The following is a 15,761-nucleotide window of genomic DNA, read 5'->3' as shown; positions in this document are numbered from 1 at the left end:
CTGTGTGTTCGATAGGGTAGGGTTAGGATTGAGGAGTTGTGGGAAACAGAGAAATCTAGAAGACCCATCTTATTTCTAGCTGGAGCATCAGGGGCAATTATAAAGCATTTCAATGAGATGAGAAAGACAGAGACGAAACAGTTTTGGAGGCTGTGTCAGGAATGACTTGGGCTGCCAGTAACAGAAAATGAGACTACATTGTTTTAGACAAGTACACCTTCATTTATTTCAAATAACATGGACACTGAAGTGAGGCATTTAAGGGCTAGTGAACTAGGCTAATGGTACCATCAGAGATGCATGTTCTTTCTGTGTTTCCTCTCTGCCATCCTTAGTGCTGTAACTTTTAGCCTCATTTGTATTACCTCATGATCACCAAGTAATTGTGGAAGCTGCAAGCCTTGTATATGTGTTCTGATCCTCAAGAAGGATGAAAGGAAAAGACAGTATCAGGAGATAATCTATTTATGTGTCATTGGCCAGAATTGAGTTACACGGATCCATGGAAACCACCAGGTATTGGAGTGGATGGGAAATTGAATTGTGACCTTTGATGGCCTCATAGGAAAGGAGACAAGGGAAAAGAAAGTTGTAAATAGAAGTTAGGTCAGTCAACCTACTACCAAAGGGGCAAAATCAATTTTGGACATGTTTATTCTGATATGCCCTGAGACTCAAGTGGAAATATCCAGTGTGCAGTGGTAGATACACATTTGGATTCTGGAGGAGAGCTCCTAGCTGGATATGTACTATTGAGATCGTAAGCATATAGGTTGTATCTACAGGAGTAGAATTTATGGGATCGCATGGAACAAAGAGTAGAAAACCAAGAGAAGAGGAGAGGAATCCAGGAGTCCCCCCTCAGATTGCAATATTTCAGTGGTAGATCAGTGAGGAGAATCTAGCAAAGGAGCCTGAGAAAGAATGGCCAGTGGGGAGTACCATGAATTCTTATGATCTCTGAGAATGGTGGTTGATATTGTGAAACAAATGATATATTGACACATACATTATAGTTCACTTTCTAGAGGTAGGATGAATATTTGATACTTGTTTATTCTCTTTGGCCAGAAAAGCTAGTAAAAGTCTATGTAGAGGAAGTATTTAGTCTATGATCTTTTATCCAGTTTCTATCCTGACTTCTTTTTTGAATGAATTGTAAGTTTTTTATCAGTTGAAATCTCTTCCTACTTTCCCTAGCAGTTCTTTTTTTTTTTTTTTAAGATTTTATTTATTTATTTGACAGAGAGGAGAGAGATAACAAGTGGGCAGAGAGGCCGACAGAGAGAGGGGAAAGCAGGCTCCCTGCTGAGCAGAGAGCCCAATGCAGGGTTCGATGTGGGGTTCGACGTGGGGCTCCCTCCCAGAACCCTGAGACCATGACCTGAGCCAAAGGCAGAGGCTTAACCCATTGAGCCATGCAGGTGTCCCTCCTTACTAGCAGTTTTTGGTGGCGGTGGGCAAAGGGGAATAAAAGAGGATGTCATTCACCTTCTCTTTTTACTGTGCATACTCTCCATTCTTCGTCATCCCTCCGGTTTTGATTCCCTCTTCTCTTCTTTCTCTCATGTCCCATTCCTCCCTCGCTTCTTCACATCACCCACCCCAACATTCCCTCCTTCTTCTCTCTTCTCCTCTCTGTCTCCTTCAAATTTTTATCAGCTCCTTGCATCCTTTATTCCAATATTTCTCTGCCTTCTTAAAATCCCAAAAGCAAAAATGTCCTTGAGAGGTAAAGATAATAAAATCTGTCTGCATCTACTGAGAGTAGCAGCTTGTGTTATATTATTAGCAAAAGTGACCACTTGTACCACAATTAAAAGAGGAAGGAGGTCAGGGATGCAGGAAAGGAGACAGGAACATCAAATATGAGTGTAGCTTTGCTGCGTACTCTGGAGATGTAAGCATCTTCATATCCTATGACTTACAACTAATCTCTGTAAGACTGCATGGCCTACATCGAGCACCTGGCTTCTTCAGCTTGCTGCAGCCTTCAGCTTGAAACATTTCACTTCACATAGTTGATGAGTTTTCATCAACGACGGGCAAGCTATTGAACAACATTAAAATGATATTTTGACTTTTGTTTTGTTTTTGCTGTTTGGTGAATAATAAAATATGTCAGAAAATCAACTTGGCTACTTTTGTTACTGTTAAGACATGAGGATAACTGCTTTTATATCTGGAGGTTAAGAGTCATTGACCATAGTTAAGGTATTATGTACTAGATTATAATCATCACCTGATTTCTCTGCCCTGGAGCAAGAATAAGAAGCTTCCAGGTAGAAGGAGGCTCCTTAAAGACATCAGAAGTCTGCTGTTTGGATTTGAAGGAGGAGGCTAAGCCCCACTATCTAAAGAAGTGAGTGAAATATGGTCATCTAATCGAGTGTTGGCATCAGAGTGATGCTCACCTCATAGAATTCTCTGGAAGAGTTTGTACAGAGGGGTGCCTGGGTGGCTCAGTGGGTTAAAGCCTCTGCCTTCGGATCAGGTCACGATCCAGGGTCCTGGGATCGAGCCCTACATCCGGCTCTCTGCTCCGCGGAGGGCCTGCTTCCTCTTCTCTCTTCCTGCCTGCCTCTCTGCCTACTTGTGATCTGTCTGTCAAATAAATAAATAAAATCTTAAAAACAACAACAACAACAAAGAGTTTGTACAGAATTGGTATTTCTTCCCTAAGAGTTTTCTTTGGTGAGGCTCTATGAGCCTGAAACTTTGTGAGAAGATTCAAAAATACAAATTCAATTTCTTTGATTGAGATAGGAATATTAAGTTGTCTATTCTTAAATGAACTCAAGTAGTTGATATTTCAAGAAATGTGTCCATTTTTTCCTAAGTTTTTGAATTTATTAAACTATTTATAACATCCCCATATTATCTTCCTAATATCTGCATGCAATGGTATCATCTCCTCATTCTTGATATTGGTAGTTTGTGTTTTCTATTTTTAAGTGGTTTTACTGATTTTCTTTATTGTTCATAAGTTTTCTATTTCCTTGACTGCTGCCCTTAATTATATTTTTTATGTTTGATTAGCTTTAATTAGCTCTTCTCTTTCTAGTTTCTTAAAGTGGAAGCTGATGTCATTGGTTTGAGTCCTTCTTTGTTTGTATAGATGTTTAGGGCTATACATTTTCCTGTAAGTACTGCTTTAACTATGTCTTACATATTTTGACCTGTTTTTATTTCTATTTAGCACAAAATATTTTTAACTTCCCTTTTTATTATTGTGAACTTTGGGTTTTTAGGAGCTTGTTATTTAACTTACAAATGTTTATTTTCCAAGTATTTTTCTTATTGACTTATAATTTAAATTCATAGTAGTCAGAGAACATATCTTATATGTTTGAATTCTTTTATTTTATTTTATTTTATTTAAGATTTTATTTATTTATTTGACAGAGAGAGATCACAGTAGGAGAGAGGAAAGGAAGAGATCACAGAGAGAGGAAGGGAAGCAGGCCCCTTGCTGAGCAGAGAGCCCGATGTGGGACTCGATCCCAGGACCCTGAGATCATGACCTGAGCCAAAGGCAGCGGCTTAACCCACTGAGCCACCCAGGCGCCTGTTTGAATTCTTTTAGATTTAAAATTTATTCTGTGGATTAACACAAGTTCTGTTTCATGTGAACTTGAAAAGAATTTATCATGCTATAAATGGCATTTAGTTCCAATTATTTCAAGGTGGTTGACAGTATGTTTCAAGTCCTTTATATTTTTTAAAATTGAAATGCCATTTACATACCACAGATTTTACCTTTTTAAAGCATATAATTTAGTGGTTTTTAGTATATTATCAAACTTGTACAAATATCATCACTAATTCCAGAACATTTTCATCATCCCTAAAAGAAGTTCCCTGGTTAGTCACTCCCTGTTTTCCTTTCTTTCATTCCCTGATGTCTTCATTCAGTCTGCTGTTAACAAAAAGTATAGATTAAACACACATTTATTTCTACCAGGTCTAGAGTCTGGGAAGTCCCAAGATCAGGGTGTCAATAGATTCAGTGTCTGGTGAAAGTCTGGCGAGAGAACTTTCTGGTTCTTAGATCACCATGTTCTCATTGTGTTCTCACATGGTAGCAGGTGGAGGGAGCTCTCTGTCTGAGATCTCTTTTATAAGGGCACTAACCGTGCTTATGACCTAATCACCTCCCCAAGTCCCACTTCCAAATACCATCACATTAGGCATTAGGTTTTGACGTATGAACTGCCAGGACACAAATATTCTGTCCGAACAGCTGGCAACCACTACTCTACTTTCTGTTTCTATACATTTGACTATTCTGGATATTTCGTATAAATAGAATCATATAATAAGTGTCCTTTATGACTGACTTCTTTCACTTAGCATAGCATTTTAACACATGTCATTATTTCATCCCTTTTTATGGTTGAGTAATCCTACATTGTATGACTATATTACATTCTGTGTATCCAGTCTTCAACTGATGGGTATTTGAGTCAATTCCTCTGTGTTCTTGCTGATTTTTTTCTGTCAACTTGCCCTATTACTAAGAGAAGATGGTTGAATATTCTGACTAATGGATTTTGCCTGTTTCTCCTTACAATTTTGCCTTTTTTAAAAAAAGGTTTTCTTATGTATCTTAAAGTTCTGCTATTACATGAAGAAACATTAAGTATCTTTGTGTCCTCTTGACTACTTGATCCCTTTATCTTTATCAAATCACAGTCTTTATTCTTGGCAATAGTCTTTACTCTGAAATATCCTTTGTCTGCTATTAGTATAGCCATTTCAACTTTCTTTTAATTAGTGGTAGCATGGGATATCTTTTCCATCCATTTGCTTTTACATTGATAGGGCATTTCTTGGTTTTACATTGATAGGGCATTTCTTGTATGCAGCATGTAGTTAGGTCTTGCTTTCTTATCCAGTCTGACAATCTCTGCTTTTATTTGAAGTAGTTATACCACTTACATTTAATGTGATTATTAATATGGCTTTTTATTATAATTCTTATTTTTATTAACATATACTGTACCATTAGCCCCAGGGGTATATGTCTTTGAATCGCCAGGTTTACACACTTCACAGCACTCACCATAGCATATACTTTCCTCAATGTCCCTACCACCCTATCCCTAACCCCTCCCCCTGGCAACCCTCATTTTGTTTTATGAGATAAGAGTCTCTTATGGTTTTTCTTCCTCCTGATCCCATCTTGTTTCATTCCCCAAACCCCCCACATTGCCTCTCAGCTTCCCCATATCAGGGAGTTCATATGTTAATTGTCTTTCTCTGACTGACTTATTTTGCTAAGCATAATACACTCTAGTTCTATCCACGTTGTTGCAAATGGCAAGATTAGATCTCTTTTGATGGCTACATAGTATTCCATTGTATACCACCTCTTCTTTATCCATTCATCTGTTGATGGACATCTAGGTTCTTTCCATAATTTGGCTATTGTGGACATTGCTGCTATAAACATTTGGGTGCACGTGTCCCTTCAGATCACAACATTTGTATCTTTAGGGTAAATAAGTGCAATTGCTGGATCATAGGGTAGCTCTACTTTTTGAAAAACCTCCATGCTGTTTTCCAGAGTGGCTGCCCCAGCTTGCATTCCCAACAACATTGTAGGAGGGTTCCCCTTTCTCCGCATCCTCGCCAGTATCTGTCATTGCCTGACTTGTTAATTTTAGCCATTCTGACTGGTGTGAGGTAGTATCTCATTGTGGTTTTGATTTGTATTTCTCTGATGCTGAGTGATGTGGAGCACATTTTCATGTGTCTGTTGGCCATCTGGATGTCTTCTTTGAAGAAATGTCTGTTCATGTCCTCTGCCCATTTCTTGATTGGATTATTTGTTCTTTGGGTATTGAGTTTGCTAAGTTCTTTATAGATTTTGGACACTAGCCTTTTATCTGATATGTCATTTGCAAATATCTTCTCCCATTCTGTCAGTTGTCTTTTGATTTTGTCGACTGTTTCCTTTGCTGTGCAAAAGCTTTCGATCCTAATGAAGTCCCAATAGTTCATTTTTGCCCTTGCTTCCCTTGCCTTTGACAGTGTCTCTAGGAAGAAGTTTTTGTGGCTGAGGTCGAAGAGGTTGCTGCCTGTGTTCTCCTCAAGGATTTTGATGGATTCCTATCTCACACTGAGGTTTTTCATCCATTTTGAGTCTATTTTTGTGTGTGGTATAAGGAAATGGTCCAATTTCATTTTTCTGCATGTGGCTGTCCAATTTTCCCAACACCATTGGTTGAAGAGGCTGTCTTTTTTCCATTGGACAGTCTTTCCTGCTTTGTCAAAGATTAGTTGACCACAGAGTTGAGGGTCTATTTCTGGGCTCTCTATTCTGTTCCATTGATCTGTGGGTCTGTTTTAGTGCCAGTACCATACTGTCTTGATGATGAAAGCTTTGTAATAGAGCTTGATGTCTGGAATTTTGATGCCACCAATTTTGGTTTTCCTTTTCAACATTCCTCTGGCTATTCGAGGTCTTTTCTGGTTCCATATAAACTTTAGGATTACTTGTTCCATTTCTTTGGAAAAAATTGATGGTATTTTGACAGGGATTGGATTAAATGTGTAGATTGCTTTGGGTATCATAGACATTTTCACAATATTTGTTTTTCCAATCCATGAGCATGGAACAGTTTTACATTTCGTTGTGTCTCCCTCAATTTCTTCATGAGTACTTTATAGTTTCTGAGTACAGATTCTTTGCCTCTTTGGTTAGGTTTATTCCTAGGTATCTTATGGCTTTGGGTGCAGTTGTAAATGGGGCTGACTCCTTAATTTCTCTTTCTTCTGTCTTGCTGTTGGTGTAGAGACATGCAACTGATTTCAGTGCATCGATTTGTTATCCTGACACTTTACTGAATTCCTGTACAAGCTCTAGCAGATTTGGAGTGGAGTCTTTTGGGTTTTCCACACAAAGTATCATATCATCTGCAAAGAGTGATAGTTTGACTTCTTCTTTGCTGATTTGGATGCCTTTAATTTCTTTTTGTTGTCCGATTGCTGAGGCTAGGACTTCTGGTACTATGTTGAATAGCAGTGGTGATAATGGATATCCCTGCCATGCTCCTGACCTGAGTGGAAAAGCTCTCAGGTGTTCCCCATTGAGAATGATATTCACTGTAGGTTGTTCATATATGGCTTTGATGATATTGAGGTATGTACCTTCTATTCCTATACTTTGAAGAGTTTTAACCAAGAAAGGATGCTGTACTTTGTCAAATGCTTTTTCAGCAGCTTTTGAGAGTATCGTATAGTTCTTATTCTTTCTTTTATTAATGTACTGTATCATATTAATTTATTTGCAGATGTTGAACCAACCTTGTAGCCCTGGAATAAGTCCCACTTGTCATGGTGAACAATCCTTTTAATATACTGTTGGATCCTATTGGTTAGTATTTTGGTGAGAATTTTCACATCCATGTTCATCAAGGATATTGGTCTGTAATTCTCTCTCTCTCTCTCTCTCTCTCTCTTTTTTAAAGATTCCTATTTATTTATTTATTTATTTGACAGACAGAGATCACAAGTAGGCAGAGAGGCAGACAGAGAAAGAGGAGAAGAAGCAGGCTCCCCACGGAGCAGAGAGCCCGATGCGGGGCTCGATCCTAGGACCCTGGGATCATGACCTGAGCCAAAGACAGAAGCTTTAACCCACTGAGCCACCCAGGTGCCCCTGTAATTCTCTTTTTTGATGGGATCTTTGTCTGGTTTTGGGATCAAGGTAATGCTGGCCTCATAAAATGAGTTTGGAAGTTTTCCTTCATTTTTATTTTTTGGAACAGTTTTAGGAGAATAGGAATTAATTCTTCTTTAAATGTTTGTTAGAATTCCCCTGGAAAGCCATCTGGTCCTGTGCTGTTGTTTATTGGGATATTTTTGATGACTGCTTCAATCTCCTTACTGGTTATGGGTCTCTCAGATTTTCTGTTTCTTCCTGGGTCAGATTTGGTAGTTTTTATGTCTCTAGGAATGCATCCATTTCTTCCAGATTGTCAAATTTGCTGGCATATAGTTTCTCATAATGTGTTCTTATAATTGTATTTCTTGGGTATTGGTTGTGATCTTGCCTTTTTCATTCATTATTTTATTCATTTGGGTTCTTTCTCTTTTCTTTTTGATCAGTTTAGCCAGGGTTATATCATTCTCATTAATTCTTTCAAAGCACCAGCTCCTAGTTTCATTGATTTGTTCTACTGTTGGTTTTTTGTTTGTTTGTTTGTTTCTATTTCATTGAGTTCTGCTCTGACCTTTATTATTTCTCTTCTCCTGCTGGGTTTAGGCTTTCTTTGCTGTTCTTTCTCCAGCTCCTTGAGGTGTAAGGGTTAGGTTGTGTATTTGAGAACTTTCTTGTTTCTTGAGAAAGGCTTGTATTGCTACATATTTTCCTCCCAGGACTGCCTTTGTTGTGTCCCACAAATTTTGAACCATTGTGTTTTCATTATCAGTTGTTTCCATGAATTTTTTTCAATTCTTCTTTAATTTCCTGGTTGACCCACTCATTCTTTATAGGATGCTCTTTAGCCTTCATATATTTGGGTTCTTTCCAACTTTCCTCTTGTGATTGAGTTCTAGCTTCAGAGCATTGTGTTCTGAAAACATGCAGGGAATGATCCCAATCTTTTGATACCAGTTGAGACCTGATTTATAACCCAGGATGTGATCTATTCTGGAGAATGTTCCATGTGCACTAGAGAAGAATGTGAATTCTGTTGCTTTAGGATGGAATATTCTGAATATATCTGTTATGTCCATCTGGTCCAGTGTGTCATTTAAGGCCTTTATTTCCTTATTGATCTTTTGCTTGGGTAATATGTCCATTTCAGTGAGGGGAGTGTTAAAGCCCCCTACTATTACTGTATTCTTGTTGATGTGTTTCTTTGACTTTGTTATTAATTTGTTGCTGGTTGCTCCCATGTTAGGGGCATAGATATTTAAAATTGCTAGATCTTCTTGTTGGACAGACCCTTTCAATATAATATAGTGTCCTTCCTCATCTCTTATTATAGTCTTTGGCTTAAAATCTAATTTCTCTGATATAAGGATTGTCACCCAGCTTTATTTTGATGTCCATTACCATGGTAAATTGTTTTCCACCCCCTCACTTTAAATCTGGAGATGTCTTTGGGTCTAAAATGAGTTTCTTGTAGACAGCATTTGATGGGTTTTGTTTTTTTTTTAATCCATTCTGATGACCTGTGTCTTTTGATTGGGGCATTTCCCCCATTTATATTCAGGGTAACTATTGAGAGAAAGGAATTTAGTGCCACTGTGTTGCCTGTAAGGTGACTATTACTGTATATTGTCTCTGCTCCTTTCTGGTCTACTACTTTTAGGCTCTCTCTTTGCTTAGAGGACCCCTTTCAATATGTCCTGTAGAGCTGGTTTTGTATTTACAAATTCTTTTAGTTTTTGTTTGTTCTGGAAGCTTTTTATCTCTCCTTCTATTTTCATTGATAGCCTAGCTGGATACAGTATTCTTGGCTCTCATTTAGTGCTCTGAATTTGTCAAGCCAGTTCTTTCTGGCTGCCAGGTCTCTGTAATAAGTCCGCTGCCAATCGAATATTTTTACCATTGTATGTTACAGACTTCTTGTCCCTGGCAGCTTTCAGGATTTTTTCTTTGTCGCTAAGACTTGTAAATTTTACTATTAGATGATGGGATGTGGACCTAGTCTTATTAGATGATGGGGTGTGGACCTAGTTCTCTGCACCTGCTGGATTTTGATGCTCGTTCCCTTTGCCATATTAGGGAAATTCTCTACAATAATTCTCTACAATATATTGTCTGTTCCCCTCTCTCTTTCTTCTTCTTCTGTTATCCCAGTTATTCTAATGTTGTTTCATCTTATGTTATCACTTATCTCTCGAATTCTCCCCACATGGTCCAGTAGTTGTTTGTCTCTCTTTTTCTCAGCTTCTTTATTCTCCATCATTTTGTCTTGTATATCACTAATTCTCTCTTCTGCCTCTTTTATCCTAGCAGTAAGAGCCTCCATATTTTTATTGCAGCTCACTAATAACTTTTTTGATTTCAGCTTGGTTAGATTTTAGTTCTTTTATTTATCCAGAAGGGGCTTTTATTTCTCCAGACAGGGTTTCTCTAATATCTTCCATGCCTTTTTCAAGCCCAACTAGCACCTTGAGATTTGTCATTCTGAGCTCTAGATTTGACATATTACTAATGTCCATACTGATTAGGTCCCTAGCCTTCTGTACTGCCTTTTTTTATTTTTATTTTTTTTTTGTGGTGAGCTTTTCTGTCTTGTCATTTTATCCAGATAAGAATATATGAAGGAGAGAATAAAATACTAAAAGGGTGGCAAGGACCCCAGGAAAATGTGCTTTAACCAAATCAGAAGAGATCCCAAATTGTGGGGGAAGAAGGGAGGTAAAAAGTTCAGAAAAAAAAATTTTAAAAAGAAAAAATAAAGAAAAATATAAAAAAGAAAAATATATATTAGACTGGTGAATAGAACAGAGTCACCCACTTAATTTTGGGACTATTTTGGTTTCTTAGAAGAAATTACCCCCCAAAATTTTAAAGAAAGAAAAAAAATATATATACACATACATACATACACGCACAAAATAAGGGTAAACAAAATGAAGGGATGGTATATGACTATAAAGATGAAAAGAAATTTTTTTAATTTCTAAAAAAAGCAGTTGATACGATAAATTGGTTGGGAGAATAAAGAAAAAAAGTAGAGAGAATTTGCTCAGGCTGGAGACTAGAACAAAGCCCTGTGCTAGATTTATGGTATATTTTGATCTATTAGAAGAAGTTGTATCCCAATTTTTTTTAGAAGAAAAAACCCTATGTGTATACACATATATAAAGTTAAAGTATAAAGTATACACAAATACATACTTTAAAGTATACTTTAAAGTTTACATAAAGTATACATACTATAAAGTATACATACTATGAAGTATACACAATACATACTTTATAAAGATAAAGTATACACAAGATAAAGTTAGATACAATGAATGATAAAATATGACTATAATAATGGAGTTTCAAAAAGATTTTTTTAATGAAAGGTATTGTTAAGATAAACTAGTTAAAAAACATTAAAAGATGAAAAAGTTAAAAAAATTAAAAGATGAAAAAGTTAATAAAATTTTAGCATAAGAAAAGAATAAAATTTAAAAAATTTAATTAACTTTGCAAGACTAAAGAATCATAGCGAGAAAGCCATGAATTCCATGCTTTTCTTTCTCCTCCTCTGGAATTTGCTGTCCTCCTTGGTAAGTGAACTTGGTCTTGGCTGGATTTCTTGCTGATCTTCTGGCGGAGGGGCCTGCTATAGTGATTCTCAAGTGTCTTTGCCCAAGAAGGAATTGCAACACCTCGCTAGGGATCTGGGCTAAGTAATCTGTTCGCTTTGGGGAGCTTTTGTACCCTGAATGCTTTCTGTCAAGTTCTGTAGCATGGGAATGAAAATGGCGGGCTCCCAGTCTCTGGCCCGGAGGAGCTGAGAGCTTGGGGCCTCACTCCTCACTGTGCCCTCGGAAAAAAGCGCTCTATCACTCCCGTCTCCCTGGCCTCCAGCCGCGCTCCAAGTTCGCCCAACCTCTGACCAAGCGTCTCTGTCTCTGGCACACAGCCTTGCCTGGAGTCTCCAAACCCTGCAGATCCCTGCACTCTTCCAGGGGGGGTCTCCCTGGATATTGTGGGGTCCCTGTTCAAAGAGCAGTGGCCTGAATGTGTCATAGATCACAGTTTAAGATAACCCCAAGTTTAAGATAAACCCTCGGCTCCATCTCTGTAGCCAGTTTCCCCGCTCTAATACCTGTGAGCTCTGTGACACTCAGATATCCCTGATCCTTCTGTGACTCTGCGGGACCTGACACCACTCTGTCCCCACAGGGGCTTCACTCCAGCTAGCCTCTGGAGTGATGTCCCACAGTGCAGCAGACTTTTAAAAGTTCTGATTTTGTGCTCTGTTGCTCTACCTCTTGCTGGGAGCCGGCCCCTCCCCCTGCGGTCTATCTTACCGGTCGCTTTGGATTCACTTCTCCCCTGGTCCTACCTTTCAGAAAGTGGTAGATTTTCTGTTTCTAGAATTGCTGCATTTCTTCTCTTTGATCTCCTGTTGGATTTGTAGGTATTAGGAATGGTTTGATAAACTACTTAGTTGATCTCCTGCTACCTGACGTTGTCTCAGCCTGCTACTCCTCTGCCATCTTAACCCCTTCCCTAATATGGCTTTAAATATGACATCTTACTATTTACTTTCTATTTGTCCCATATGTTCCTTGTTTTCCCTTTTCTTCTCATTCTTCCTTCTATTGGAATAATGGGGTTTTAAAAATAATTTAATTTTATTCCCTTGTTGGCTTATTAGCTCTAACCCTATGGGGGTTTTAGTGGTTGCATTTGAATTTATATTATACATCTTTAACTGTGCTAGTTCACATTCAGATTATGTATCACTTCATGTATAGTATAAGAACCTTACAAAAGTCATCTCCCATTGTTCTCCTCTAAGCCTTTGTGCTATATTTCTCATACATTTTACCTTTGCATATGTTATGAATTCACAATACTTTGGTCTTATTTTTGTTTAAATAGTCAGTTATCTTTTTAAGAAGTTTAAATGGTAAGAGTCTTTTCTATTTACCCACTTACTTATCATTGTAGTTACCATTGCTAATGTTCATTCTTCTAGATCAATCTTTCCACATGATATCATATTCCTTCCGCTGGAAGGATTTTAAACAATTCCTACAGTGAAAGGCTGCTATAGCTGAGTTCTTTCATCATTTACATATCTGAAAAAATTTTGATTTCATTTCATTTTTGGAATGTGTTTTTACTGGGTATAGAATTCTAGATCAGCAGTAAACATACTGTTCCACTGTCTTCTAGACTGTATTTTTGTCTAATAATAAGTTCAATTATTCTTTTTTTAAGATTTTATTTATTTATTTGACAGACAGAGATCATAAGTAGGCAGGCAGAGAGAGAGGAAGAGAAGCAGACTTCCCACTGAGCAGAGAGCCCAATTCGGGGCTTGATCCCAGGATCTTGGGATCACAACCTGAGCTGAAGGCAGAGGCTTTAACCCACTGAGCCACCCAGGTGCCCCCAGTGTTATTCTTTTTTCTTTTTTTTAAGATTTTATTTATTCATTTTACAGACAGAGATCACAAGTAGGCAGAGAAGCAGGCAGAGAGAGGAGGAAGCAGGCTCCACGCCGAGCAGAAAGCCTGATGCGGGGCTCAATCCCAGGACCCCAAGACCATGACCCGAGCCAAAGGCAGAGGCTTTAACCCACTGAGCCACCCAGGCACCCCCCCAGTGTTATTCTTATCACTGATTTTCTGTATATATTTTTTTGTCCTCTGACAGATTCCAAGATTTTTTTCTCTTCATCAGCATTTCTCAGAAATTTATAACAATGTACTTTGGTATGGTCTTTTTCCATATTTTTATGTTTGGCATTTTTCAAAGCTTTCTTAGATTTGTGATTTTATAGTTTCCATCAAATTTATAAATTTGTCGGTGATTTCAGTTGTTTTTCTATCCCTACCCCCTTTCTCTCCATTAGAAAGTCCCATATGTGTATATTGGGCCTTTTTGTTAGGCTGAGAATGAAATGAGAGCAGAATATTCAGGTTAGAGGGTTCAGCAGATTGTTAGAAAGTAAGGATTACAGCTGAGAAGAGAGATCACGGATGAAATAGGCATTTGGGATATATCTGAACAGAGGTGGTAGTTGAAACTCTAGGGGTTTTTGATTACTCTGAATGATAATGATATAAAAAGTAGAAGTGGTCTGCCCTTATATCCTGGTCATATGCAGATGATTGGCTACTAGTAAAAAGGTCAGCAATCACACATAACCTCGTCATAGAAGTTATTTATGCAAACATTAGCCTCTTTGCCAGTCCTCAAATCCGCTCAGTTTGAGGACATTACATTCTCTCATGCTTGGTTCCCCTTCCCCAGATACTGACTTTGTGAACTTCTCATCTCATTTAGTTCCCTGATGAAGTGGCGACGCAGAGCGGACAAACCCGTCTGAAACAACCTGCACTTTTACTCTGACTCTTTTTAACCCTGCTTAGTTTCCGTCATAGCACTTACCACTACCTGGTAAATGTTAGTGCGTGATTTTAATCTCTTCTCTATACCTAGAATGGAACTCCATGAAAGAAACATTCTTGTCTTACTTCCTGCTTGATCACCAGTACTTTGCTTATAAGATATGCTTAATTATGTTTGCTAATCAAATTCATAAGGTGGGTTTTTTTTAACACTTGTAGTGGAATTACTGAAATACTTTGAAAAATGACATAATGGAAAGAGTTACATATAGTATTTTGAGCATTACCAACACGCAAGGTTATATCAGGAAACACTTTTATGTAAATTAAATGTCATAAGACTTCTTTGGCATTTAATACAGGCAAGGTTTGTCTCTGTGATCCCAAATCAGTGGAGCGAGGTGGTGCCTCATCAGGTAGAATGAGAACAGAGTAGACCAGGTGCTTTGGCCCCGGGGGAGATCAGAACATTGGGCCTCATGCAGCAGAAGGAAAAGAAATGAGGGGAGATTATGCCTATTTCCACATTTTTAATCACTATTCTAAGCCACAGTAAGTAGGTGGTTTGTAAAATTCAGAGGATGCTAAGTCCAATATCCACTTTTCAGTGCTCCCCCTGTGTGGTCCCTTTTGCAGCATGGTGTTCTTGCTCACTCTTATTTTCTAATGCTTCTTTACAGGTTCCTTTTCTCTTGTATACTCATTCTTGTTCTCCATGTTTCTTTCCTTGACTCCCAGCTCCTTTTCCTAACACTCTTTCTCTAGGTGATGTAGATGTTTTATATATGAACTCTCCTGCCCTGATGTCTTTTGGAAGCATTTCACCCACACAGCTCACCATTTAATACTTGTCTGCGTCATGTCGTTTAGACATCTGAAATTTGGAATGGGCAAAACTGATGGATAAGGTCAGAGTTTGGACTTCACTCAGAAATAGAGACATCGTTAATGATGGGATAAAAGAAGGTACAGATGTGCAGGGAGGATGTCCATTGCACCATTGCTTGCTAATAATTTCAAAAGCTGGTAGTTCAAAATGTCCCAATGTCAAAAACACTAACCTCAAACTATCATAGTATCAGTGTACCATGTACTGAAATAGCTGTTTCTTCAATGCATGGCTCAGACAGTCCCATTATTGAAGTCTGAGTGGTGTAACATTTGGAAAACCATGTGTCTTTCCTTCTCTTTTCCTGACTTCTAAGTGATCATCTCTGAAACATAACAATGTCTGTGTAGCAGCAAGAAGGGGTCCAGACCTACTAGGCCTTATGCTAATGGACTGGTCTGATTACTCCAGGTTTCATGGCTCAGTGGTGCTACTTATTTAATTTACTTCCGCATTTTTGTCTTGTTATTTATTTTTAGGTCTTCTAAGGATAACTACATTGAGCTGGACCTAAAAATCAGTGTTTAATGGACTAGATTTAAAAAATGCCTCACAGACCAGGAATTTTGGAATTTTTCCACTTTAAGTGAATGACTATCTACTGATGTTCATATGAAAGATAGGAAGATTGCCAGTATATCTTGAATAAAAGCACCTTCCGTTAGATGCTTACAATTGTAAAGAAAGGAAGTTACAGAACATCAAGATCATGAAATTGATAACAAGTGACTTTAATGATCTTAGTAGAATAAAGTGATTTCAGACACGTAACAAATACTTAGTATTTGTAACTTAGTATTTGTAAGTATTTGTAAATATT

At 38.0% G+C, this 15,761-nt stretch overlaps 1 long non-coding RNA gene across 2 annotated transcripts in view; it reads right to left on the bottom strand.

The window, feature by feature from the left end:
* Positions 1-15,761, bottom strand: part of LOC106005065 — a 45,736-nt gene that overhangs the window by 20,156 nt on the left and 9,819 nt on the right. The gene's annotated exons all lie outside the window — the stretch shown is intronic.

The sequence above is a fragment of the Mustela putorius genome, unplaced genomic scaffold, assembly GCF_011764305.1.
Source record: "Mustela putorius furo isolate JIRA1106 unplaced genomic scaffold, ASM1176430v1.1 tig00000145_pilon_pilon_pilon, whole genome shotgun sequence".
Lineage (NCBI taxonomy): Eukaryota > Metazoa > Chordata > Mammalia > Carnivora > Mustelidae > Mustela > Mustela putorius.
The sequence above is the reverse complement of the archived record's forward strand: the minus strand, read 5'-3'. Positions and strand labels throughout refer to the sequence as shown.